The sequence below is a fragment of the Macaca thibetana genome, chromosome 15, assembly GCF_024542745.1.
Source record: "Macaca thibetana thibetana isolate TM-01 chromosome 15, ASM2454274v1, whole genome shotgun sequence".
Classification (NCBI taxonomy): Eukaryota; Metazoa; Chordata; class Mammalia; order Primates; family Cercopithecidae; genus Macaca; species Macaca thibetana.
This window is the reverse complement of record NC_065592.1, coordinates 14817386-14845036: the sequence shown is the minus strand read 5'-3', so window position 1 is coordinate 14845036 and position 27651 is coordinate 14817386. Positions and strand designations below refer to the sequence as shown.

At 36.2% G+C, this 27651-nt stretch overlaps 2 protein-coding genes and 2 pseudogenes across 9 annotated transcripts in view; 3 read left to right on the top strand and 1 right to left on the bottom strand.

The window, feature by feature from the left end:
* NEK6 (NIMA related kinase 6) overlaps window positions 1-27651 on the top strand; it is a 984684-nt gene that overhangs the window by 438658 nt on the left and 518375 nt on the right. The gene's annotated exons all lie outside the window — the stretch shown is intronic.
* DENND1A (DENN domain containing 1A) overlaps window positions 1-27651 on the bottom strand; it is a 547088-nt gene that overhangs the window by 434327 nt on the left and 85110 nt on the right. The gene's annotated exons all lie outside the window — the stretch shown is intronic.
* LOC126937838 (phosphatidylinositol-glycan biosynthesis class F protein-like) lies at window positions 4458-26602 on the top strand (annotated as a pseudogene).
* LOC126938159 (uncharacterized) lies at window positions 25452-25508 on the top strand (annotated as a pseudogene).

The window sequence follows — 27651 nt, the reverse complement described above, 5'->3', positions numbered from 1 at the left end:
GTAATACCCAACCTCTCTATAATAACCCCAGGTTATTATCATCATTTCAAAGATGGTAAAATTGAGGTTTAAAGCCTAGATGATCTCCAAGGTCAAAAAATAAGTGAAAAGGGACAAGATTTGTACCCAATCTTTGTCCCTCAAGATCAGAAATTATTACCTTCCCTAGAACTGTTTTGAGCCCTATGAAAGATGACTCGTCTTTATTCCAAATTACAATAGGCAATGTAAAATTTCAGTGGGATTTCACTGTAGGAGGTTAAAAAAGATAAACATGTTGGTCCACATGCTGGGTGGGGGTTAAGGAAAAATAGATACTTTTATCTGAACACTTAAAAATGTTAATGATCCACGTGCAAGGTATAACTGTAAGATAAGGCAACCAACTCTTTAATATATTAGAATTTTTACATGCAAATGAGTATTGCCCTCACAAGATAATAACCTTTATGAGCCAATGCACATATTTCAATGTTAAATTATTTTGGAAGTCCCCTTTTGAAAACTTCCCTCAGAGACTTCAGAATGTTAACTCAAATTTCTCATGTTTTCCTAGTCAGAATATAAAGGATATGGCCCTCTGGAATATGATTAGGTATTACATTATAAACATGTACTAACCCTTTGACCAGGTAATTCAACTTTGAGAAATATACTAAAAGAAAATGCTGGCTGGGTGCAGTGGCTCACACCTGTAATCCCAGCACTTTGGGAGGCCGAGGCGGGTGGATCACCTGAGGTCAGGAGTTCGAGACCAGCCTGGCCAACATGGTGAAACTTCATCTATACTAAAAACACAAAAATCAGCTGGACTTGGTGGTGGGCGCCTGTAATCCCAGCTACTAGGGAGGCTGAGGCAGGAGAATCACTTCAACCTGGGAGGCAGAGGTTGCAGTGAGCTGAGATCACGCCATTGCACTCCAGCCTGGCTGACAGAGTGAGACTCCATTTAAAAACAAAAAGAAAAAGAAATATACTATAAGAAAATGCAAATAAATGTGTATAATTTATTGGTCATTATAGTATTGTAAATACAGGTTGAGTATCCCTTATCCGAAATGCTTAAGATCAGAAGTGATTCAGATTTCAGATTGTTTTGGATTTTGGAATATTTGCATATATATGATCTTGGAAAGGCACCCAAGTCTAAACACAAAATTCATTTACGTTTCATACATACCTTACACACATAGCCCGAAGGTAATTTCATATATTTTTAATAATTTTGTACACAAAACAAAGTTTATGTTAAGTATGTATGTGTGGAATCATCCACTTGTGGCATCATGTCAGCACCATAAGGCTTCAGATTCGGCAGCATTTTGGAGCATTTTGGATTTCAAATTTTTAGAATAGTGATGTTCAACCTGTAATAACAAAACTATTTAGACTATTGAGTGTCTTATAAGGGACTGATTAAACAAATTATGATGAATTTATGTGATAAACCACACTATATCCATGAAAAGTCATACTGTAGAACAGAAGTTCTCAAAGTATCTTCCCTAGGCCAGCAATTCAGCATCACCTACAAACTTATTAAAAACACAAATTCTTAGGCCCACACAAGACCTACTTAATCCATCTCTGGGCATGGGGTCCAGGAAGTTGGGCTTCAACAAGCTCTTCAGGTGATTATCATGCATGGTAAAGTTTTGGAACATTGCAGAGTATTTAACAACAATCTACTGATACTGTTTTCCATTCTAAATTTTTAAAAGGAATGTTCCCATATAATACTCTACCTCCTTTTCTTAACATTACACACCATACAAACTCATGCACACACACAAAAGTAACCTTCACTATCCAAACTCTCACCATCCTAACAGAGTCAAATGTTTGGCTGAATCCCTCACAAATCCGAATTCTTGCTATGTATAATCCAAAATTCAGAAACTGAATACTATAGATCCAGATAATGTGACAGCCCTTGCCACTGAAAGAGATTCAGAGAACAGATATATGATATGAATTTGGGGTGGGTGCACGGGTATTAACATATCCCAGAATATTACCAATGATTCTATCCTAAAGATTGGGATTAAAAAATATTTTATTTTTTTATTTTTGAGACAGGGTCTCACTCTGTTGCCCAGGCTGGAGTTCAGTGACTGGAGTTCAGTGGCACAATCTCGGCTCACTGCAACCTCCACCTCCTGGGTTCAAGCAGTTCTCCTGCCTCGGCCTCCCAAGTAGCTAGGACTACAGGTCCATGCCACCGTGACTGGCTAAGTTTTGTACTTTTAGTAGAGACAGGGTTTCACCATGTTGTCCACGCTGGTCTCAAACTCCTGGCCTCAGGTGATCAGCCCGCCTCGGATCCCAGAGTGGTGGGCTTACAGGTGTGAGCCACCGCGGCCAGTTAGGATTAGAAGATATTTTAATTTTTCTCTTCTACTTTTCTGAATTTTATAAATAATCTTCAAATATATAATTATTCTAAATTGAAACTTAAAATTTTAAGAAATAAATGCATATCAATCATGTCAAACTAAATGACATTATTTAGAGATACCTACATATATGGTTAAAAAAAAAAATAATGGAAAGCAAGAAAATGATGAAACAATATTGGGAGGAAAAAACATATTGAGAGGGGACAGTGATGATCTGGGGGTAAAAGTGAGGGACAAAAGGAGGGCAGAAAGGGGCACATAGAGGGCTTCAGGCTTAGTAATGTTCTGTGTAAGCTAGTATGATAGGTTGCCTTCAAAAATGTCACTAACATTAGTCCCATCTCTATGGCATATGCCAATTCTCCCATCAAGCCATGGAGTCTGTTTCCAGTCTTCTTCAAGGGGGGCTGACTTCGTGACTTGCTTTGAACCATAGAATACAGCAGGAATTATGCCAAGTCATTCTTGGGCACAGGACTTTAGAGACTTGGCAACTTCTGCTTTCATCCTTTTAGAGTCTGGCTGCTGTGTGTCTCAGGCTGGACTTCTGAATGCAGAGAGGCCACATGGACAATGAAAGGCCCAGACCAGAGTCCTACTGTTCCAGGCACCCAGGTGAAGTATGAAACGTGTGAGCTGAATCCATCTTGGACATGCAAGCTCCCTGCTGAATGACTGGCCCTAGCTTACATCTCATGGATCAGAACCACCCAAGGTAGCAGCCAATCCATAGAAGCATGAGAGATAATATATCATTGTTGTGTTAAGTCACTGAGTTTTGGGGTGCTTTTTTTCTTTTTAGGTACTGATAACTAAAAATTAAATTGTTTTATTTCCCATATCTTACATGTGATCATCTTTTGTAGGATTAAAGTTTTAATTTGTGTCATTTTTATCCACAGCAAATAATGTAAAAGCAATTGTTCATATATTCAAAATACACAAATTGATTTTCTTGTGGAGCTTCAAAAAATCATTGGAGCAATAGCACGATCACTGCTTATCCATGTCAGTCCCCTTGTCATAATTAAGACTGGCCTGCACTTTCTTTTCTGTCTTACCTTTTGCCTTAACATTTTCATATTTGGGTTACAACTTAGTAAAATGAAGAAGCATACCATTGAAAAAAATATTTTAGAACAGTTTGAATAGCACAGGCATTATCTGCAAAGATGTGAATACTGACAAGCTAAACCATCTGGAACTGGCAACTTTTTAGGAATACTGTTTTGACAACTTTATCAAATTCTTCCATGAATATTGTTCCAGGTAAGTTTTTTTAAATCTCTTTTTGAGTTAACTTGACTAATGTGTATTTTCCCTAAAAATATTCATTTCATCTCAAATTCATCAGAAAAAATATGCAGTATTATCTTACGTATAAATAGACAATAGACTGAAATATGCATAATAAAGTAACAGGAAATATCTGAGTGTTGGAAAATTTTATATATATATATACATATATCTTACATTTTTTATTTTCTAAATTTTCCAAAATAAATGTCATTTTCAAAATGAAAAAAAAAATTATGTGAAGAATAAACAAGAAACCATTGTGTAGCTTCTGTTCTAGGAATACGACAGCATCTAGCTTACTAGTCTGTCATGGCTAACAGAAACCAGTTATAAGAAAATGTGAAAACTGAATTATGTGACTTGACCACAATCTTTCCTTATGGTGGATTAGAGGTAACAATCTGTATTATTTGAACATTTGCCACTAATGTCTACAAAACAGATTAACTATAAGAAACGAGACAATCTAAGCTTTCATGAGATTTCGTAAGAGCCCCAGAATAATGTTACTCCATCAACTCTAACAGTTTCATATAGACCACTTAACAGGACTGCTTTCTGATGCTGTTTATAATTCACTGTTGTCTCCAGCTTTGCGGAGGGCAGGATCTAGTTTCTCAGTCCAACAATATGCAGAGGACAAGCACACAAATACCATCCCTGTGGACACAATAATGCAGCAGCAACCACCCGGCTCCAGCCCTCCCCTTGTTGCCATTATCATAATTTATGCATCCTTGGAGACTGGAGTATAAAACAATGATTAATGCTGAGAAAGTCAACAGCATCAAAGGTTTTGAACTGACCACTGGCCTTAAAGAAGAAAATCATAGTTCAGTAACACAAATGTTTACCAACCTGATGTAAAGAATTAACTGAAAAATGAAATCACTTACCAAGCTACCACAATCATAACTATTATTGTCTTAATCCTTACACGTTTTGGCTTCCTTTTGTCTGGGTCTGGCTTTCTATGTCCCCATGTATAATCTGAGTTTTTATATATCTGTATAGCACTGGCTTTCTATCAAACTGATAATACTAAAGCTTATAAAATCACTAATGCAATAAAATTTAATAAGAGCAATAATTTGAGCTATCAGAGATTTCATTATGACAAACACAATATAATGTTACTACCATCACTATATACTTTATATGAGACAGGTCCCAATACTAAATATTAACAATATTGAAGATATCTTTTCGACATAGTGGAAAAGGCCATGGTATACAACATATAGAAGTAAAAATACTTTGAAAATATACAGGTTAGAAATGGATACAGCCTCTATAGAAGAGGGGAAATTAGTAATCGCAGGAGCTTTTGCAGATGCATTTACAACTAAGGAGGATTCTAGGATCCTGAACCTTGTACTAAGTCAGCAAAGGTGGAATTACATTTCTTTAAAAATGGGATATACCCTCATTTAGCTGCACTAACTCAAACACAGGATTGCCTAAGGGCTACATGACACTGAGCTATTTGTTACAATGGTGGCTTTCAAACTTTTTTATCCATTGCCCACATTAAGACACATACGACGCCTACTACATAAACACATACGCACACAGAAAGTTTCAGAAAACTATACTTGTCCTTACTATTTTCCCTGATAATTGCTGTTTTATTCCATTTCATTTTTAGAAATTCACTTCAAGACCCACTAAACTGGCTTTATTACCCACCAGCAGGTCACAACCTATTGTTTAGCAACTACTTGTGGGCCTTTCTTGACACTTAGGATGGGGGTGGGGCGGGGCAGGGAGAAAAGAAAAGAGTATTACAAACCCACTATGTGCTATCTAATATATAGTAAGACACCTTTTGTGTCCCAATTTAAGTCTCACGTCAACCCTATGAGGCAAGTAATGCTCGTTTATGTATTCATCCTTTCAACAAATACTTATTGCATACTTACTATGTGTCAGGTACGGTGCTGAACTCGGGAACAACTGAGCAGTGAATCAAACATAGTCTATACCCTCAAAAAACTAGTGTATGGAAGGAAAACATTAAATGGGAGGTAAACGCAAAAAAGAAAAAGCACAGCATGCTTTATAAAAATACATAACAAAGAGATTCAACTTTGAGAAGAATTAAAAGGCTTCCCCACGAATTATCCCACAACTACGCTTGACGGATGCAAAGGAATTGGACAGGCAAAAGTAGGAAAAGGAAGGTGGTCTGGGCAGACGGAACAGCACTGACTATAGGCAGACTTGAGGCAGGAAGGAATGTGGGTCAAAAGGAGAAAGAACAGAAGCCCAATATGTTGATCACTGAGCACAAGGGAGCCAGTGGTAAGAAATGAGGCCAGAGAAGGAAGCTTGTGCCAAGTCACACAGGGTCTCATGGGGCACACTAAGGACTGAGGACTTCATTCGGGTATAAAAGGAAGCCCCTGAGAAATTTTAAGCAAAAAGGAGTAAAAGGTAGGGAAAAGATCCCATGTGTCTTCCAAACATAACTCTAGCTGTTCTGTGGAGAATGGACTGGAATTAGGCAAAATGAAATATAAGATTAGTTAGGTAGCCACAGTAGCCTGAATGGGAAATGGTGCAGGACTTGATGCAGGTGACGGCGTGGGAGCTGAAGGAAGTTAACCGACTTGAGATAAGATGGTAGAACTGAATGGGAAAGGTGAGTATGTAAGAGAGAAGAGACACCAAGAGAGATGGGGGGAGAAGAGAACAATTCCCAGGTTTCTGGCACAAGAAACTCTAAGAGGGGAACCGTGTAGAATAAGCAAAATTGGGAGAATGATCCTAAGTTCAATTTGAGATGTCTATGAGAAGAAAGTCAACAAGAGCCATTGAGTAGACACTGTGGTATCACGCACCTAATAAACGTCAGAACTGAAATCTGGCCAGGTCCATTTGACATGAAAATCAAAGTTCTTTCATAACACTGAAATGAAGATGAGAATTATCATGGTGATAAAGATGAATACAGTATGGCACCAGCTAACATTTACTAAACATCTACAATGTGCTAGGTATTCACAGTAATCCTACTGAAGAAACCGAGGCTCAGAGAGGTAAAGTAGGGAGAATTTGACAAAGGAGCAGAACCAGGACTTAATCTCAGGTCTAGACACACTCCAAAATGTATGCTCTTACACTGTAAACCACAGCACCACTCAACTCCAGAGTGGGGATAACAAGACCTTTAACTAGCAATCACTGGCTAACAACAGATTGAAAGTTCTCTGAAGGTGGGGCAGTGGTGCTCTATTCATCTTTGTAAATTCTAACAGAATATCTCAGTAGTTGTTTGCTGAATGTGATGTGAAGAGATTATGTATAGTACTTGCTGGTAAATCAATTTTTTGATTTGGAAAATCACCAATGGACTACATACTGTTAACTTTTTTTAAATAATATACCTAATTTAAATTCAAAATACACTGGTAGCTTCAAAACTGAGAAAGCCAAAGAGTAAAGAAAAGAAAGATGTCAAAACGGCTATTTTTCCAAATGGGTGTTTATAGAGTTCATCTGATTTTTAAATAACATCAGTACTACTGTAAACTGTTAGTTTATTGGAAAAGAAAAAGCTTTAGCTATTTATTCTAGTGTAAGATTAAATCATTAGAAAATAAAATAAAACCTATCTCCTTACTAAAAGTTTACTGTTTTGGAGAAAAAGGTTAACTTCATTATGTGGTACCAAACAATAGAATAAAATTCATTTCAAGAACATAGGTTTTACCTATCTCTTATAAATTTTATTTAAAGCTAGAATGAGTAAAGTTAGTTCAAAGTTCATTTTAAAATATGTCCTATAAGAAGGCATTCTAAGAAAGAAAGCTCGGCTCAATTTACCCGATAAATAATGAATATTTTTTAAATGGGCAAGAAGCAAGTTACCATATTTCAGAGTCTAAGTGCCACCGAGAGTAAAATGCACCATTAGTCATGAAACACCAAAACAAAAAAGAGAGAGCAATTAAAGTTTGCTACCATGGTTTCTTATGTAAAATTAACTTACACTTATTGATACAGTTCTTTAGATTTTTTATACAATACTACTACACAAACATAAAAAGTAAAATATAAGCACAATCAATTAGTGAAAGTATTCATGTTCTCAGTGCTACTGGGAACAGTGATGTCACGGCTTTTCTTAAAAAAAAAAAAAAAAAGAAAAGAAAGAAAAGAAAAAAGAAGAAAAGCGCCACTACTGCCTCTGAGATTTTTTTCTTAAGCTGGTGACACCCATTCTGTAATGGATGCTGATCTTACTAGGGGGTGTCAACAGAAAATTTTCAAATGAAAATCAGGACTCATATTCCTTTCTCAAATGATCCTGAAATGTCAATGGTTGCAGGTGTCCAATCCTACCACCAGGACTAGCAGCCAAGTTCTCTCATGCCTAGGCAATGACATCACAACAGCTGCCTGGCTTGCAGTATAAGACCTCATCTACTGTTAGATGCATCAGGATTTCAGACCTTCACTCCAGGAGAAAATGCGTATCTTAAAAGCCAATATAAAATGGTAAACTGTATCTAATTCTGTAAGAGTGTATATTTATCACATGTAAAGTTTCATCTAGAAAGGAAGCTGTGGTTGACTGTAATTTTGTATCCAATTTTTCACTCCTCTTTTCTGGAGAGAATTATACACCCTTGCCTGTTGGCATGTGACTTACAGTGCCCTTCTCTGTGAAAGCAGTGGCCAAAGAAATGTGAATGCAAGTGGACTGTGCCAATTTGCAGCTAAAGCTTTATGAGCTATCACATGGTTCCATCATTTTTCTTTTTCTTCTGCCATGAGAAAAGGATGTCCCAGAGGAGGGCTGCTCTTTCAGCTTGGATACCTGAGTGAGGGTCAAAGCTGACCCTAGAGCAGAGCTATAACCAAAAGGTACTGTAGGAAAGTAATGACCTTTGTTTTTCTCAGTCCCCTGAGATTTCTGGGGTCCTTTTTGTTACTTTCTTCAGGCAGCATAACCTAGGGGAAGTTAACTAATACAGAAGATCCTTGATACGAACTATGGACTCTAAAAATTATTTCCACAACCTGGGCAACATAGTGAGACCCCTACTTACACAAAAAATACAAATATTAGCCAGGTGCAGTGGTTTGTGCCTATAGTCCCAACTTCTCAGGAGGCTGGGGTTAGAGGACTGCTTGAGCCTGAGAGGTGGAGGATGCAGTGAACCGTGATCATTCCACTGCACTACAGCACAATGACAGAGCGAGGTCCTGCCTCTGTAAGAATAAAAATAAAATAAATAAAAAGTATTTCCTAATGTCCTGGGCCAGAAAGACTCCTATAAGCCACCATGTTCTCCGCCATGCCCTTCCAGCCACCGCTGCAATACACATTTCCTTTCCTTCACCTTACTTCCAGAATACTTGTATCAAACAATTCCTCACACCACATTCCATGCTACCCTTGATTCTCTTGGCTAAGGTTCTCAATATTAGCTCTTCCCTTTTCACCCTGCCTCTCAGACATGGTTCAAGATACCATCTTCCCTTGGCTTCCGATCTAATTAAACCTGTTCTCTACTCTGTCCCATCTGCCATGTTCCCAAAACCTGCAACTTCTGCACAGCCCTGTGGACAAGCATCTCACCCATTTATCAGGTGTGAGGATTAAGCACCAACTAGATTCTCTTAGTGGGAGGCCTACCAAAAAGCATTTTTTAAACTCCTCTTTTAAACTGATGATGGGACAAAGCACTATAGAAACAGACAACGAAATACAAAGTATGACTCTAGAAATAATAATGTAAACCTAACTTAAAGCTAGAAAATAACTTCTATAATTCCAACAAACCTATGATTAATTATACAGTGTGGATTTAAAAGTATACATCTCCATGTAGAGACCTTAAAAAAAAAAAAATCAAAGCTTGTAATGTATGACAAATTCCTGAAAAAAATATTTTTCCATTGAAAAAGAGCTCAACACAACTCAACTAATTATGTGGGCGGATTCATATGCAGTTATTCATGCATTTAAAATTAATTATAGGTTTTCTGTAGTCTACATTACACATATACACCCACATCATATGCATCCTATTTGGCCTCTTTTCTCTTTCACTTATAGTTACTGTATATCTGCCTTATAATGTTACGGTACTTGTTAGCCTAAAGTCCTAAATCTGAAAGAAAAGAAGAACTAAAATAAGATTATTTAGTGCCTTAGGAAAAAGATTTTGTTGTGATCTTGAATAATTTCATTAATGGATTTAGGCATTAGTTACCTCATAAGGAAAATGGGGATATTACTATCTTCCTCACAGAACGAATGTTATGTTTAGGAGCTATTATAACAAACACAGACCACTGCCTGACTAGAGGGCTCTTTCCTAAAAAGGCTAGCTGGATTTCCATTTCCAGTAAAGGTGAACTAGGATTTATAACACTGTTCACATTTTTTAAAAATAGAACACATAAATAAAAACAACTGTTCAAAGGCAACAAAGCATTACACCCCCCTGAAAAAATATATTATATATCTTATATATATATATGATACATATATACATACATACACACACACACACACACACACACACACAGAGAGAGAGAGAAAATTGCACAGAATAATAAAACTCAAAAAAAAAAAATTTTTAGGCCGGGTGCAGTTGGCTCACACCTATAATCCCATCATTTTGAGAGGCCAAGATGGGCAGATCGCCTGAGCCCAGGAGTTCGAGACCCACCTGGGCAACATGAAGAAATCCCATCTCTACAAAAAATACGAAAATTAGCTGCATGTGGTGGCATGCGCCTGTAGTCCCAACTACTCAGGACGCTGAGGTGGGAGGAACACCTGACCCTGGGAGGTGGAGGCTGGTGATGCAGTGAGCCATGATCATGCCACTGCACTCCAGCCTGGGCAACCAGAGTGAGACCCTGTCACACACACACACGTACACACAGACACAAAATTCTGGCATTTAAGAACATGTTTCTCCCAAGGATATGGGCTGATTACTGAAGAGGTAACTAAGAGGCTCAAAGGGGATCAGAGGTTTCAAATCCCCGACAGGATGAAGAGGACAAAACTGTAATTTTTTGCAGGACCCACAGAAGAGAAGAGGTCCCAGTAAGTGCTTTAGGCTTTGGGTTGGACCTCAAATAATTATACCTCATGAGAAGGGTAAAAAGAAAATAGATGAATCCTCAGAGACTAAGCCCATCTTCAAATCACCTAAATCCCTAATTGGGAAGGAAGGATGGATAGAGAAGGGGATGAGACAATTGCTAGCATGACTAGCCTTAAAAAACAAAATTAATATAAATCCTCTCTGGAGGAGGAAACTATTACCCTAGACCTTAAAATATACCTGTAGTTTTGAATATACAACAATTGGCACTGAATAAAAAACCACCAAGCAAACAGGGGCAAAAGAAAGGTGACAACAGAGATTCAAAGCAATAGAAACAGACCCAGAAGGGATTCAAATAACACTGGCCTCAGACACAGACACTGAAATAACTTTGCTCAACATAAGATAGAAAGAAAGAGGTAGAAGGGAGAGAGCGAGGGAGATAAGATGGAAGACAGAGGGGAAGAAAGTTTTAAACGATTGAGAATTTTGCATAAAATTAAAACTGACAAATTAGATTTTAGAACTAAAAAAAAAATGAATTAAAAACTCAGTGGACAGGTTTCACAGAAAATTAGATTAGTTGAAGAAAAAAACTAGTGAACAGATAGGTCAGAAAAAAATACCCAGATTAAGCCCAAAGAGATAACACTGAAAAACCGAAGGGAGAGTAAGTTATACACGAACTACTGTGACTAGGTCTAACTTGAATGTCATTGGAGTCCCAGAAAAAAAAGTAAAAAGAGAATCGGCTTACGAGAAATAATAAGTAATGGTAAGAAATACCCAAAATTAATACCAAAAAATCAGATCCCAGATTCAAGAAACACTCTAAACCTCAAGCAGGACAAATGCAAAGACAGCAACACCTGCACTAATCATAGCGCAACTGCTAAAAATAAAAAATGAAAAGCAAAAAACTTAAAAGTAGCCACAAAAAACAAAATTACCATTGAAGGAACCCAAAAGACTTACAGACGACTTTCCAGCAGAAACAATGTAAGCCAGAAGACAATGAAATGGTATTTTAAAGATCCTGAAAGAAAGTAAATGCCAATCTAGATTTATATACCCAATGAAAATATCAAAAACCAAAGTGAGATTCTGACAAGAAGGTTTCAGAACTGTCATATAGTTTCTAAAACTCTGAATTCCCAAAGATAGGGCTCTCTTTTAGGACAAGGACCTACAGTGAAGTGAAGCTTCTGGAAGTAAAATCAAAGTTGAACAGTATAGAGACCATAGAACTGAAGTAAAGAAAAAGTTCAGGAAAAGGCAGGAGAAGGAAACAGAGCCAGGCAAGATTAGGTCGCAAATTACACGATTTTAAGCATCACAGGAAACCTTCACAAGAGATAGCTCAGTGAAGTACAACAGCTACCTACTTCTCCTCCTAAAAGTTCAGAAAAACTAATTTCACATATAAATGAGCAATAAACAAGTGTTAACGTAAGATCCTATAGGAAGTTAACACTTGTTTATTGCTCATTTATATGTGAAATTAGTTTTTCTGAAAAATCAGAATAAGATTCAGACTAATGTCCCTAGAGACAATGAAAGCATGATAGACAAACATCAACACAAAATAAAAACTGTAACCTTCCTTTCAAATTAGTTAAAATACTTTAAGAAAATTACACATGACATGAAATAATACACAAATCAAAATTACAAAAATGTAAAAATGAGGTGATAAACTCAGGGAAAAAAGTCAGACTTAAATGAAAAATATCATTTCCAATATGAAAATCAATTAGAGAAAACACAGTAACAACAACAACAACCCACAACAGATAATGCCTTAAGAGAAACAGAAGGTAAAAGGATATAAATTCAAAAAATCCTGAGGAAATAGCTAAAAAGGATTCAAAGTAAAGTGACAAATATTGAAGACAGGAAAAGAAAATCAAACAGATGGATAATAAAGGGCAAAAGAAGAAATCAAAAGCAAGGAAACAAATACAAAAAGAAAACTGATACAAGAAATAGAAAACCTGAATAGGTATAATAACTATTAAATAAAGGGAACACATAATTAAGACATGTTTAATGAAGAAAACTACAAGCTCTTACGGCTTCATTAGTGAGTTCTTCCAACCTTTTAAGGAACAACACATATCAACATCACACCAAATTTTCCAGAGAATAGAGAAAGAGGAATCATTCGTTTTATGAGGCCAGTAAAACCTTGATACTAAAATCTAAGGACAATGCAAGAAAGGAAATTTATCCCTCATTTAAACATTGATGTGAAAATTCTAAACAATATTTTAGCAAAAGGAATGCAGCAATATATTAAAGAATAATACATGACAACCAACTTGAGTTTATTCCAATAACACAAAGGAGATGTCTTAATCTGATAAAGGGTATCTATCTTAAAAAAACTGTGTCTCACCTGAATGTTCATCAAAATGGATAAGCAAACTGTAATATTTATACAATGGAATACTACTTACCAATAAAAAGAATAAATTGCTGATAGGTGAAGCAATATGGATGATTCTCAAAAAATCTTTATGTTGAGTGAAAGAAGCCAGAACCAAGAGAATTCCATTTCTATAAGGAAATGCTATAGAATACCATTTCTATAAGGTTTAAGAAAAGCAAAACTAATATATGGTAACATACATCAGAACAGTTGTTGTCTCTGGTGGGGTAAAGGAATTGGAAATAACTAGAAGAGTATATGGGAAACTGAGCTACATCTTGATTGAGGTGTTAATTACACAGGTGTATACATGTTTCAAAATTAAAACTGTATGCTTAAGATGTGTTCATTTTACTATATGTGAATTATAAATCAATCAAAAAACTCAATTAAAAAACCTATAGCCACCATCGTACTGAAAGGTGAAATGTTGAAAGTTTTCCCTTCAAAACAGAGAAAACAGGGCCGGGCACAGTGGCTCACACCTGTAATCCCAGCACTTTGGGAGGCCGAGGGGGGCAGATCACCTGAGGTCAGGAGTTCAAGATCAGCCTGGCCAACATGGTGAAACCCCATCTCTACTAAAAATGCAAAACAATTAGCCAGGCATGGTGGCAGACACCTGTAATCCCAGCTACTCGGGAGGCTGAGACAGGACAATCACTTGAACCTGGGAGGCAGAGGTTGCAGTGAGCCGAGATCACACCACTGCACTCCAGTCTGGGTGACAAGAGTGAAATTCCATCTCAAAAATGAATTAAAAAAAAAAAAAAAAAAAACAGAAAAGAATAGGAATTCCTGCCATCATCAATCCCATTAAACATTATACTGCTGGTCCTAAGCCCATGTAATAGAGAACAAGAAAGGAAGGCATAACGATTAAAAGAGGAAATAAAACTATTATTTGCAGACAACATGATTGTGTCTGGAAAAAACACAATATTTACAGATAAATTATTGGAATCAACAAGACAGCTTAGCAAATGTGCTGGATACTACGTCAGGTTTCAAAATTTAACTATATTTCAACACATCCACAAATATTTAGAGTATGAAATTCAAAGATACCATTTACAATAGCAGAGAACACCAAATGCCCAGAAACAAATATAATGAAAATAAGCAAGACTTATATACGAATATCTATAATAAGTGAAAGAAATGACAGAAGGACCTAAATTACATAAAGGAATCTGTCATGTTCATTATACAGTCTTCATGTGAAGACCAAATATGTAAATAATCAAATCTACTCACATTTATATCAATTCAATGAAATCCCAATACAAATCTTAGCAAGGCACTTTAAGGGAAATTAACAAACCAATTCAAAAATTATATGAAACTACAAAGACCAATAATAACCAAGAAAAAACTTTTAATAATAACAAAATGGGAAGACTTAGTCTACTAGATATTAGAACTCATTATAAAGCTTCAATAATTCATTCAGCTGGTAGTGGTACAATAAAGAGACCAGGAAGAGACCCCTGCATACATGGACATTTGATTAATGAAAGTGGCAATGCAGAAAAGTAGAGAAAGGATGATCTTTGCAATAAATAGTGCCATGTCTACTGAAGATTCATATAGCAAAATAATAATAATCCCAGCACTTCGGGAGGCTGAGGTGGGCAGATCAATTGAGGTCAGGAGTTCAAGACCAGCCTGGCCAACATGGTGAAACCCCGTCTCTACTCAAAAGTACAAAAAATAGACGGGCATGGTGGTGGGCAACTGTAATTCTAGCTACTCGGGAGGCTGAGGCAGGAGAATCTCTTGAACCCTGGAGGCGAGAGGTTGCAGTGAGCTGAGACCATGCCACTGTACTCCAGCCTGGGCGACGGAGTAAGACTCCATCTCCAAAAATAAAAATAAAAAAACAATAATAATAATAAGTGAGGTGATGGACATGTTGATTCACTTGATTTAATCATTCCACATTGTACACATATATCAAAACATCACATTGTACTCTATAAAATATATAAAATTATGACTCAATTAAAAATAATATTAATTTTTAAAAGAGTGGAAAGATAAGGCACAGAGTGGAAAATAAATTATAGCACATAACCAAATAAACTGTATCTAGAGTATACAAAGAATTCCTTAAAAATAACAACAAAACAACATAGCCAAATAACCAGCAGGTACATTAAAAGATGTTCAGCTTCACTGGTAATCAGGAAAATGCAAATTAAAACCAAAGCAAAATATACTACACATTCATTCAGAATGGCTAAAATTAAAAAGACCTTTAATAGTAAGTGTTGGTGACGATATAGAGCAAGAGGAGCTCACACAGCAGATGAGGATGCAAATCAGTTCCACCACATTGGAAAACTTGGCATTTTATGCTAAACATATACATACACTATGACCCAAAAATTTCACTCCTATGTACATACCAAACAAAAGTGGGAGTATATAAACACCAGATATATTCACTATAATGTCATAGCTGCATTATTTGAAATAACCAAAACCAAAGGGGAAACATAAATGTCTACAGACAGTAGAATGGATCAATTGTGGCATATTCATATCATGGAATAGCATACAGCAATGAAAAGGAGCAAACCACAGTTGCACACAACAAGGATAATCTCACAAATATAATTGTTGAGCATAAGAAACCAAGTAAAATATTAAATATACTCATGACTCCATCTATATAACTCCATGTATATATGTTCAACAACAGGTAAAAATGATCAATGTTATTAGAAGTTAAGATAATGGTTTTAGCTGGGCACATTGGCTCACACTGTAATCATAGCTACTCAGGAGGGTGAGATGGGAAGACCATTTGAGCCCAGGAGTTCAAGACTAGCCTGGGCAGCACGGCAGGAAATTAGCCAGGTTGGGGGTCTGGGGGAGCAGTGCATGCCTGTAGTAACGACTACTCAGGAAGTTGAAGTAGGAGGGTTCTCTGAGCCCAGGAGTTTGAGGCTACAGTGTGCTATGTCTGTGCCACTGCACTCCAGTCTGAACAACAGTGAGACCTCATCTCAAAAAAAAAGGAAAAGAAAGAAAAAAAACAAAAGGTAATGGTTCTCTAATTGAGGGAGTGGTGTTTGGAAAGACACATAAGGATGGCTGGCAAGATGCTTATTAATGTTCTACGTCTTGACCTGGATGTTTTAACTTTGTGATAATTTATCAAGCTGTTAACTTGTATTTGTGCATTTTTCTGTTTGTTCCTTTTTTTATGTTATAAAAAAGTTTTTCTAAACATAAAAACAAAAACAGCTGGAAAAAATTAGAATTTTACACTTTTTGGCAGACAATTTTTTTCTCCACAAATTCCTTGGGGGGAAAAATGTGAAATTTCCTATAATGATCAAATGAGAACCCTGCCAATTCCTAATTCCCAGGACATACTGAGCTTTTTTAGGCATAATATATGAATTTCAGAAATGGTTAGTAAAAAAAAAAAAGTCATCATGAGCTTCACTAGCAGTAAATATTCCTGAATTTGCCTCCATGTTTGATTTAATTATTACACTGGGAAAAAGAAATAGCCCATATATTTTTCTGCACCTAAGCTTTCTAGTAAGCAAATGAGAGATACTCACTTTTCAGATTTTAGGAATATCTTTTGTATCGATAACTCACACCAATGGGTCTTAAAACCAGGTTCAGGCCGGGCACGGTGGTTCATGCCTATAATCCCAGCACTTTGGAAGGCCAAGATGGGCAGATCACAAGATCAAGAGATCGAGACCATCCTGGCCAACACACTGAAACCCCATCTCTAACAATACAAAAATTAGCTGGGCATGGTGGCACATGCTTATAGTCCCAGCTACTCGGGAGGCTGACAGGAGAATTGCTTGAACATGAGAGGCAGGGGGGTTGCAGGAAGCCGAGATCCCACCGCTGCACTCCAGCCTGGCGAAACAGCGAGACTCTGTCTCAAAAAAAACAGGCTCAAAGAGAATACAGTTGTCTATTTTTTATTATCACTACTGTTAAATGAACAAACGCTTGATTTTTAAATCCTTGATACAAATTGAGACATTTGATATATCTTTGCCAAAAGAAAATAGATAAAAGGAATCTACCTCCTCCGCATCCAGCAAGCACCAAAAGAAGTTAATTTATTCAACACATAAGGGTCACAAAAGAATAATAAAAGCAGTCATCATTTACTGAGCTTTACTGTGTTCTGGACACTTGCTAAGTATATAAGAAACTCACTTCATTCTCACAACAATACTATGAGGAGGAATAAATTATTTTCCCCCATTTTACAGATGAGGAAATTGAGGCTTAGAGACAACAAATAATTTGCACAATTAACAAAGCAAGTAGCAGAGGCAGCTTTCAATCAGTTCACTGGTTTGGTGTGAAATACCTGATTTCTATTTTCTACTTTGTGTCTTTTTTTATTTTAAAATTTTAAGCCTAAGGACTATGAAATGCAGAGAACATGTGTGTATAAGCTTACATATATACACACGCATAGGGATTTTAAAGGCCCCAAACTACTCACACGTCATAAGCCCTGTATATAGCTCTGCACCAGAACAGAGCTTAGGTTTTCTCCAAGAAACAAAACGACTTCTCAATGATAGACGAGCAAGCCAAAGCACCGCATATAGTAAGTCTACAAAGCATTAACTGGATTAATTAGCAAGGGATTTGAGAAGCAGCTTGGAGCTAGGAAACCAAAACACTAAATTGTTTAAATACTTTGGCAAAAGATCAAGGTTTCTAGGCAGCACTGGGTCTCCTTCCATCCTTTTCGTTCCATGTTTTAACACATTTAACCTGTCTGAGGTAGTTTTTCATGAGATATGAATGACATTGTCAAAATACCAAAAAGAAAAGAGAATTTAAAAAATACTGCAAGCTGTTACCAATTCTGCCAACAGGCAAGAGCCCAGGCAACATTAATTACAAATCAATCGCTTAGGACATAAACAGTTCTTACCACTGGTATACTCTCCCTCTAAAATAACTTGCTCTAGAGGAAAAAAACAAAGCAATGTCTCTTCTATTATACTTGGTGAACTAATCAGGACAAAGAAACAAAGTAAAACAGGAGAAAATGCACCAAATAGCAAACGTGAAAAAGGAATCCTAGCTAGATGAACGCCCGGAATGCTACCGGAATAGCACTGTCATTTAGAAATAACGAAGAGGAAGTGGTCAGGGTAGGGACACTAGCTGAATGGGTTTCTGGTTTCCAGGAAGTAAGAATTTTTACAACGCAGCTGATTTTCACAAACACATATGGCAGCAAATTGATAAAAGAAGGCTTTCAACAATACAATCATGGGAGAGGTGGGGGGAATCTGTGTCCCTCTAGTAATGAAGGTAGTTTTATAATGGTCAAGCACACTCATCACAGCCCTCACCACCACCACACACAACTATCCAATCATAATAATACACTTCAAAAATCAAAGGATCCTTCCAGAAGTCTAGTTCATCTAGACCCGATCCACAAACTACTGTTAGTTTCCCTAACTCTTTATCTTGGATATCTGCATTTTCCTCTTGATTTCCAGGAAAAAAAAATTGCAAAAACCTAAGTACCTTTCTACTGCAAAAACTCTCAAAACACACTTTTCCACCACACACTTCATTCACTCCGATAGAAAAAAATTAGTAGAAAAGAATCAGTAACTTTCCCTCACAATATATTCTGACTTCTGTTAGGTCCTTTGGATTTCCTGAGGATATGGTAAAAAGTGGTATATGGTACATATGCTATATAAAAGTGGGGAGAGCTTCAGCTATGAAGTCTGGCAAAAGTGGGACGGTTAGGGGTCATTTTCTTAACCTCCCTCAATAAAATGAGGAAGAAGGGCTATCTCGGAATTTGAGAATGAAAGATCTATGTGTAAAGCATCCAGCAGGGTGTCTGACACACAGTAGGTGCTTGGCAGTTACTATTATTATTTCTCCTTGGTTCTGGGGACATGGTATGTTAAGTTTCAGGATAACATAAACTCTTTCCTGAACCAGAAATTTTATTGACAATTAGATAAACAAGCTGCTGGAAGATTATGGTAGGGTGCTATCTGTTGATCTTGAACAAAATTTACCTCAGTATGTCCAGGGCACCGTCTCCAAAGGTTTCACAACACTCTCACATCAACTGTGCACTTTCATAAAATAACTATGAGGAAAGGCTAATGGGCAATAATACCCCTGGGCTCGCATATGAATTAACAAGACTGAAGGAAATCAGGGAGTTCACAGTGCAGCCAAGCTCACACAAATTTCTTGACTATGGGTATTTTATTCACCAGACTTGGCTTACCATGAGAGAAAAAGTAACACAAGTTCATTTCTTCAATCAAATTATAGAGGGGAAAATGTGGTTAAGAAGAAAAAAGCTAATATAGTTTTTTACAAAAATAAAAAGGAGAGGATATATAATAAAATACCGAAAGAAAGGTGGCCAAAAAGGTGGTTAGGTAAAATATATTATAGTTTGAGTCTAAGTTTTTAATATTTCATATTAGAGAATTTTTAAGTGACTTAATATCACATGCTATTCATTTCAAATTTGAGGAAATATTAAAATGTTAATGCATATAACAAATTTTTATACATCATTTTTAATGTTATCTTACAAATCAAAGTTGTTTATTCGCATTACAAAATTTACCAGACTTTTTCAAAAGAAGTTCATTCCCTTTCTGTTTCATTTAACAGAGAATAATTTACAAAAATAATAATATAAAATGTTTTGGATTATTTATTGTATAAAATAGGCTACAATACAACTACATTTCTGTTATCTTCTATAGTTCTCCTACTAAACATATATTGAATACCTACTATGAGGAAAGTACTCTGAATACCTCATATTATTACATTTCTTATGCCATTAAATTCTCAAGATAATAAAATAGTCAGGGGATAGTAATTCCATATTACTGATGAGAAAACTGAGATCCAAAAAGGTCAAGTGCCTTGTCCAAGTCAGTTTACTGGGCAAGAAAGGGTCAGGATTTAAACTCCTCCCAACCAAGGATAAAGCCTGTATATCTTATGTTTTGCATGCTGCTTTCTATGTTCCTAGATTCTCTGCAATTAGAATAATCAAAGGGATCCCACCATTCCGCTACATTCACAGACACCAGTGTCTCATCACTCAACAAAGATACTTCACAATTAGCACCCCCTTGCCTGCTCCAAAGAGGATCGAGCATCTTTCAACAAACCAGGTCAAGTTAAAGGAGAAAACACAACTTCAGAATAGTCTTGTTGCATTAGCAATAACCCAGAAACAACCAGATACCTATCCAGGGGTAAGGTATGGACACAAACATTATATGTATGTAGTTGTTCTGAAAACTGAAAAACCAAACTACTTTAAAATTACTGTTCAACCAGATACTACTATCCAGGGTTAAGGTATGAATAAAAATGTTATACATATGTAGTTTTTCTGAACACTGAGACACCAAACTGTTTTAAAATTATTGTTCAACACTATATAAAGAAAGGCTAAAAGCACAATTTGGGAGCCCTGATTCTATCAATGGCAATCTCAACCTAAACCTCAAGGTCAGCACTTCTTTTCTTAAAGAAAAGGAAAAAATTAAGAAAGTTGAGAACCTGCCCAAATGTAAAGACCAAGAAAAACAGTGCTAGTCTTCTTTGACTTCAGCTAATCCAACCTGATGACATAAAACATATAAACCAATGTAATTTCTACATCATTCTGACACTGCTCCTGCACATGTTGTGGCAAAAAGACTGTACTATTTCTTTCATTCCTCCTATGAAACCTCTATGATGGGACCCATTAATAATCCCATGTTTAAAATAAAAATATGAAACAGCTTGTACATCCTATCATCACACAGCTTATAAACTGGCTATACCAGAACCAGAATTTCACCAAGCCATACTATTGCAAAATGTTGTTCCAACAGAGAAGTTGAGCATTCCAGAAACACAGCCTAACCATTAACCTTAAGCAGAGCTACTATAGACAGAGGCAGCACAGTACAGGCCTAGAATCGAATCAACAATCCACTACTTACTAGCTGTATTACCTTAAAGCAAGTTACTTCATCTTTCTGTGCCTTGGTTTGTAACACTTATAAAATGAGGACAATAATTAATCTCTTATGGGGTCCAGGAAGAATAAGAAAAAATACACACATACTTGTTCATCTGTATATATATGTATGTGTATGTGTACATATATGTGTGTATATATATTATATGTGTATATATATATAAAGCAAATAGAAGCTTAACAAATGTTAAGTTACAGTCACGAGCTTTGCTACATTTCAATACTCAGTTACAACAAAAATGATGATATTTGAGGAGCAACTGCAGAATCTGCTAGTGCTTTAACTGAATCCTTAGAAAACTGAAATATGGGCAAGTTAAAAAAAATAGCCATATCAAGAATCATTAGTCACAATAGATCAGACCCAAAGATTTCCCAAATGTCCTTAAATTGCATTAGATATGTTGGCCAATCATTCAAGGCAATACCTGGACAAGAAAACCTAACAAAGAAAATTTCTTTTTCCTTCTACATTCAGTTTCCTTGTACAGTGGCAAGTAGGATCCAATTATGGATTTAGACCCTCAGGAAGCCCTACCTAGGAAAACCTCATTCTAAAAGAAAATCATTTCACCCTCCCTCAGTGGCAGTGCCCAAACCCTCCCACTGTTTCCTCAGTTTGCAAATACCACAGATAACGGAAATATTTTATTTATAGGGAAGTCCATAGCACATTTAAGTAGAAACAATCTTTTTAGGTGTATTATCATCTCCACAAAAAGCCACACACAGGCAAGAGCCATATCTTTTCCATGCAGACATGTTTCATTCTGCTCACGCGGAAGGGGCAGTGCAGCAGAGCACCTGGAGGCCACAGGGACCATCCAGGTCTGGGCTGAGTCACATGCTCGAATCGACCTTGGGCACAGACAAAAAGTGTCTGTTAGCGGTGGGAAGCCAAGCTTGAAAGATCATATAGACCACTTTGAACCATTACCAAGATAAGTGGTGAACAAAGGAAGCCAGCAGAGGCAAAGCCATGATGAAAGAGATGAAGCCACACTGGAGCATGACTTTCCGGTTCCAGTTGGTTCTCATGAAGCCCAGCTGGTTTTGCTTCCTGTTCTTCACTGTACAACAGACCTCTCCACCTCTATCCCTCCCTTCCTGAGCTAGTTTTAGTGAAATTCCACCCCTTGGATTCAAAAATGCCTTAACAAGGACATTAGCCCACTGCCTGGCACACAGAAGGGATTCAATTAAACACATGTAAAAAACAGGAGTACAAACCTTATAAAATACCTGATGTTAGATGGGGCATTCTCATAATTACAGTTTCCTCAACAGACAGGCCGATTTCCCTTAATCCACTTATCCAATAATTGTTAAGGAAATAAACAGTATTTGACACAACACGACACTTCATTCCAATTTATCATCTAATAATAATTAAGTATTCAAAGCTTACAATGAAAGCACAGCTCCGCAGTTCATATTGTTCTTTTAAATTGAATAATTTGGAATCCTATGAAGAGTTCCACCTTACAGCAGATTCCCTCATTCTTGTGCAAATACAATCTGTCTATCAACATATTAGCATTTCAATCACCCTTGTTTTTTTCATAACTGGGAGAAGCTGTCTTCATTTATTCCTATTGAGCATCTACCACCTATGAATTATTTCTGAAGCTAAGCAGTAAAATTGAGAGAAACTGAAACTATTTTCAAAAATAAATGTAGGACACTGGTTCCAGTTGCATACTCCCAAATAGTATAAATGTTCTTTAATGATTAATTTACTTTAAGATGAAAATAATTTCTTTTTAATTAAATTGTTATAATAGTTAGAAATGGAACACCAACCCCATGTTTCAAAGGTTTTTGTTTTTTTTTTTTTTTTTTTTTTTTAAGAATTCTGGATCAATTTATATTCCTGGAGTAAATACATCCACCACTCAAAAAAAATTTTTTTAAGTCCCCTTTAAGCATCCCTTTAAGGTACTGACCATAAATGGTGTAATTTGCCCTGGACATCATTAAAATGTAAAGTTAATGAGGATTCAGCTGAAAACAGAAGGAATGTAACCTATTTTCAGGCAAAAGTTCTAACACAGCAATCAGAGGAAAAAGCTCTTTGATGTTTCTTTGTCTCTTCTCATTAATTTTTTTTGTCTCAAAAAAAAAAAAAACAGACTATTTAAACTTTAAAAAAAGCACCAAAGTTTAAACATGATAATTATAACAGAACTCCAATGAGGTCGTTAGAATTTTTTATGAGATAAACAAGAATCAGTCATATATACATGGAGATAACACCACCTACCTGGCAGAGTGATTATAAGTTTTACAAATATTGTAAGTAAAATGTATGGCAGAATAGCTGACACATGAAAGGTACTCACTTATATTATCTCCCTCTTTGTCACACTCTGTCCCCAAGGGCCTAGCACAGTGCTGGTACAAAAATAGTAATCAAAGAGTCACCATTATTATTATTATCACATATGCTGTATTCTTTTTCCTACTGAAGAACTCACTATATTAACCCTAACCTTCTTTCCAAGATTTATGCAAGACTCAGCACCTTCTGTCACTAGGCAGGTGGGGCATTATCCAAATAACTAGCATGGAGTAAACAGTCCTGTGTGACATTTTATCATGTGAAGTGCCTACACAGGTATAAATATTATATCTTTTCTGGTTTTATTGCCTCATTTTACAATTATGCTACTAAAGAGCAAAATAGCACGCAGAATGTTAAGTGGCATTCTGCTGCTTGGAATTTCATCCCAAGGCTCCATTCAGAATAACAAATGTGGGAGCTATTTCATCTCTGCTCTATTGTGAAGAAAGTCATCACCTTTACTTGAATATATACGAGAGTTTGACTTTCTGCATCCCATTTTGTGCTAAGTGAAATCTTAAACCAAATGTGATCATTACCAAGGTGATGTCATTAAGGAAGTAGTATAGTGCTTTCCAGAGAGACCCTACCCTACACTTTGTTATTGTTATACCAATTCCATAATCCCAGTAAACAAAGCCTAATCAGCAATAAGTGGATCTATCCAAGATGATCCACCCTTAAATACCATGAGAATTTAAAATTTATCTTCACCCAAACAAAAAATTACAAATTCAATAAACTAATCACAGTTATTTTAAATGTTAAGAGACCATCAAAGTAATGTTTCTCCAGTAATTGTCATTTTAAAGGCATTTCCACATAAATTACCTAATTTTCAGTGGTTTGTTCATTCCATAAATATTCACTAAATCTTCTTAATATTGAAATCTGGTCATACAGTGGTGAAGAAAATACTGGGTGATCTCTACCCTCACAGAGTTTAAGGTCCAGTACAGAAGCTCAAATGAATAACTGCACAAGTAACGTAACTATAAGCTATGATAAGTGCCACAAGACCATACAGTGTAAGAACAAGCTTACTTTGGGGATCTGAAAAGGTTCCCCCCTTAGGATGATTTAATGTCTGAAGTGAGACCTGAAGGAATGGGAGAATGAGGTTGGTTTGGGGAGGTGGGGGGAGGTGAGAAAAAGGTTTAAGATGATGATAGTTGAGAAGAAATACCTAGTTTTTAAAGACATTTAGGTAAATCAATCAAATTTTTCTGATATATTGAATACAGAGGGTGAGCAGGAAGACAGGTGACCAGGATTAAGGCAGTAGGTTTTTAGTTTGCATACTGGATTTTTTAAATGTGCTGCTCAGTGGAAGGGGACCAGAGCTTCATTCAGTTTAATGAGCAGATCATGAGTTAGAATTCAGACATTTTGAATTTCAGATACTTTTCAGGCATCCAAACAGGTTGAGAGCTCAGAAGAAATCTTTCATACCTCATTCATTTATTCAACATGCAATTCCCAAGAAACAATTTGTATTAAGTCCCATGTTTCTCATTAGGGAAAAGAAGGTGAACAGGATGCTCAGCTGTCCTTTGAAAGAAACAAGTGAGTTGACAGATGTGTAGAAGTACACTGGAATTCAAAGGAAGGAAAGACTGAGTCTGTCTGGACAATCAGAGATGGCAGCATGAAGAAAATTATCTTGAAGATAAATGCCAATTCCTCCAATGGGGAAAGAGAAAAGACATTTCAGACAAAGAAACAGCATCTGAAAATGACAATTACTTTGCAGTGGCTGCAAGTACAATGTATGAGAGGTGAGCAGTAAAAGAAAAAACCATGAGGACCAAATTTGCAGAAACACAGAGGATTAAGAGAATATTAATGTTACAGCTCTTTCAGAATTTGTCTAGGTTTTCTGGTTTACCAGGAAAAAAAAAAAAGAGAGAGAGGGAGAGAGAGAGAATGCTATGAACAAATGTGTGCCAACAAATTAGATATATGAAATGGACAAATCCCTAGAAAAATAGAAACTACTAAAACTGAGTCAAGAAGAAATAGAAAATCTGAATAGACCTATAGCAAGAGATGGAATTACTAATTTGAAAACTTCCCAACAAAACAGACAAACTCAGATGACTTTACTGGAGAATTCTATCAAACATTTAAAGAAGAAGGAATACCAATTCTTCATAAACTCTTTCAAAAACTAAAATATGAAGAAAAACTTTCCGATTCATTCTGTAAGGCCAGTATTATGCTGATACCAAAAGCAAACAAATATAAGAAAACTAAAAATGCAAAAATACTCAATATATTAATAGTAGCAAACCAAATCTAGCAACACAAAAAAAGGATTACACACCATGACCAAGTGAGATTTATCCTAAGAATGCAAAATTGGGTGCTTGCATTAGAGCCAGGACTGCCCTTCCCATGATAGCAGGATGCAGTAGTTCCCCAGGTCCCTTCCTCAGCAAGAGAGATAGCCACTCAAGAAAACACTAAGAAAGACATCAAAAAACTACTTTATACCCATATTTTATGCATATTTTCAATTATCCTAAGTGTCTTCATTCCATCACTCTTCTTGGAGAACTTCTCAATATTGTAAACACACTTGACATGGTTGTACATATGTTCTGGTTTTGTAGCTGCTGTCAATCTAGTATTATATTTAGTAGTGAAACCAAATGCATCCTCTAAAAAGTTCATTATCACACAAGGTAACTTGATTTTTGAAATGCTGTATCTACCTTCTTTTGTCCTGTTTCTCCTTCCATGTAATTTTTGTTCCATATGGAGCTAATAGAGTTGGTGTTGGAAACATTTTTATTTGCAGTCATTTTGTCTACTTTTACCACTGTACCTTATGTTTGTTAGAACCAAATCTCAAAAGCATGGCTTAGAGTTTTCAGTAGAAATGGAGTTACAGCCATTTGGGAGCATAGTCTCCAGATCATTACAATTTCTAGTTTTCTAGGAGCATAACTTGAAGCACTGCCTATACCACTGAGTGGAGAAAGACCATAGCAGGTATGGCCCATATGCTTGGAGCAACCTTTAGCAACATGGATGGACTTGTTATTTTACCATTCTGGATATACTGGAATATAAAGCAATTTCTATACGAGAACAATTAATTGGAGCAAAGGGAGAAAATATTCCTTTGTATAGATTCCACAGGGCTGTGCAAAAATGTATATAACCAGAGTCAAGTAGTTCCATTACAGCACTGTTTTATGTAGTTACAACATGAAGTAATTGTAGCTTTTTAAACCATGAAATTCCTTGGAGATTGTATCTTCTAGTTAAAATAAAGTACTTATGATAGAATTTTTAAAAACAATAATGCAAGGTTGGTTTAACATCCAAAAATAGATTAATGTAATAAGCCATACCTAGAGAATGATGAACAAAAATCACACAATCATCTCAAAAGACACAGAAAAATCATCTGACAAAATCCAACATCCTTTCATAATAAAAAAAATTCAACAAACTAGAAACAAAACCGAACTTCATCAAGCTGATAAAGGGCATCTAAAAAACCTATAATTAATATCACAATTATGCCAAAAGACTAAATATTTCTCTTTAAGATGAGGACAAAGAAAAGAATATTCATTTCTGCTACTTCTATTCAACACTGTATTGGAGGTTCTAGCCAGGGCAATTAGGTATGAAAAAGAAATAAAAGTCATCAAGAATGGAAAGGAAGAAGTAGTACTATCTTGATTTGTACATTACGTAATCTTACACAAAGAAAATCCTAAGAAATTCACTAAAAAACTATTAGAACTAATAAACCAGTTCATCAAATCTGCAGGATAATAGATCAATATTTTTAAAAATCAATTCTATTTCTATACACTAACAAAGAACAATACAAAAATGAAATTCAAAGTTTCCATTTACAATAACATCGATTAAGAAAAATAGGAGGCCGGGCGCGGTGGCTCAAGCCTGTAATCCCAGCACTTTGGGAGGCCGAGACGGGCGGATCACGAGGTCAGGAGATCGAGACCATCCTGGCTAACATGGTGAAACCCCGTCTCTACTAAAAATACAAAAAAAACTAG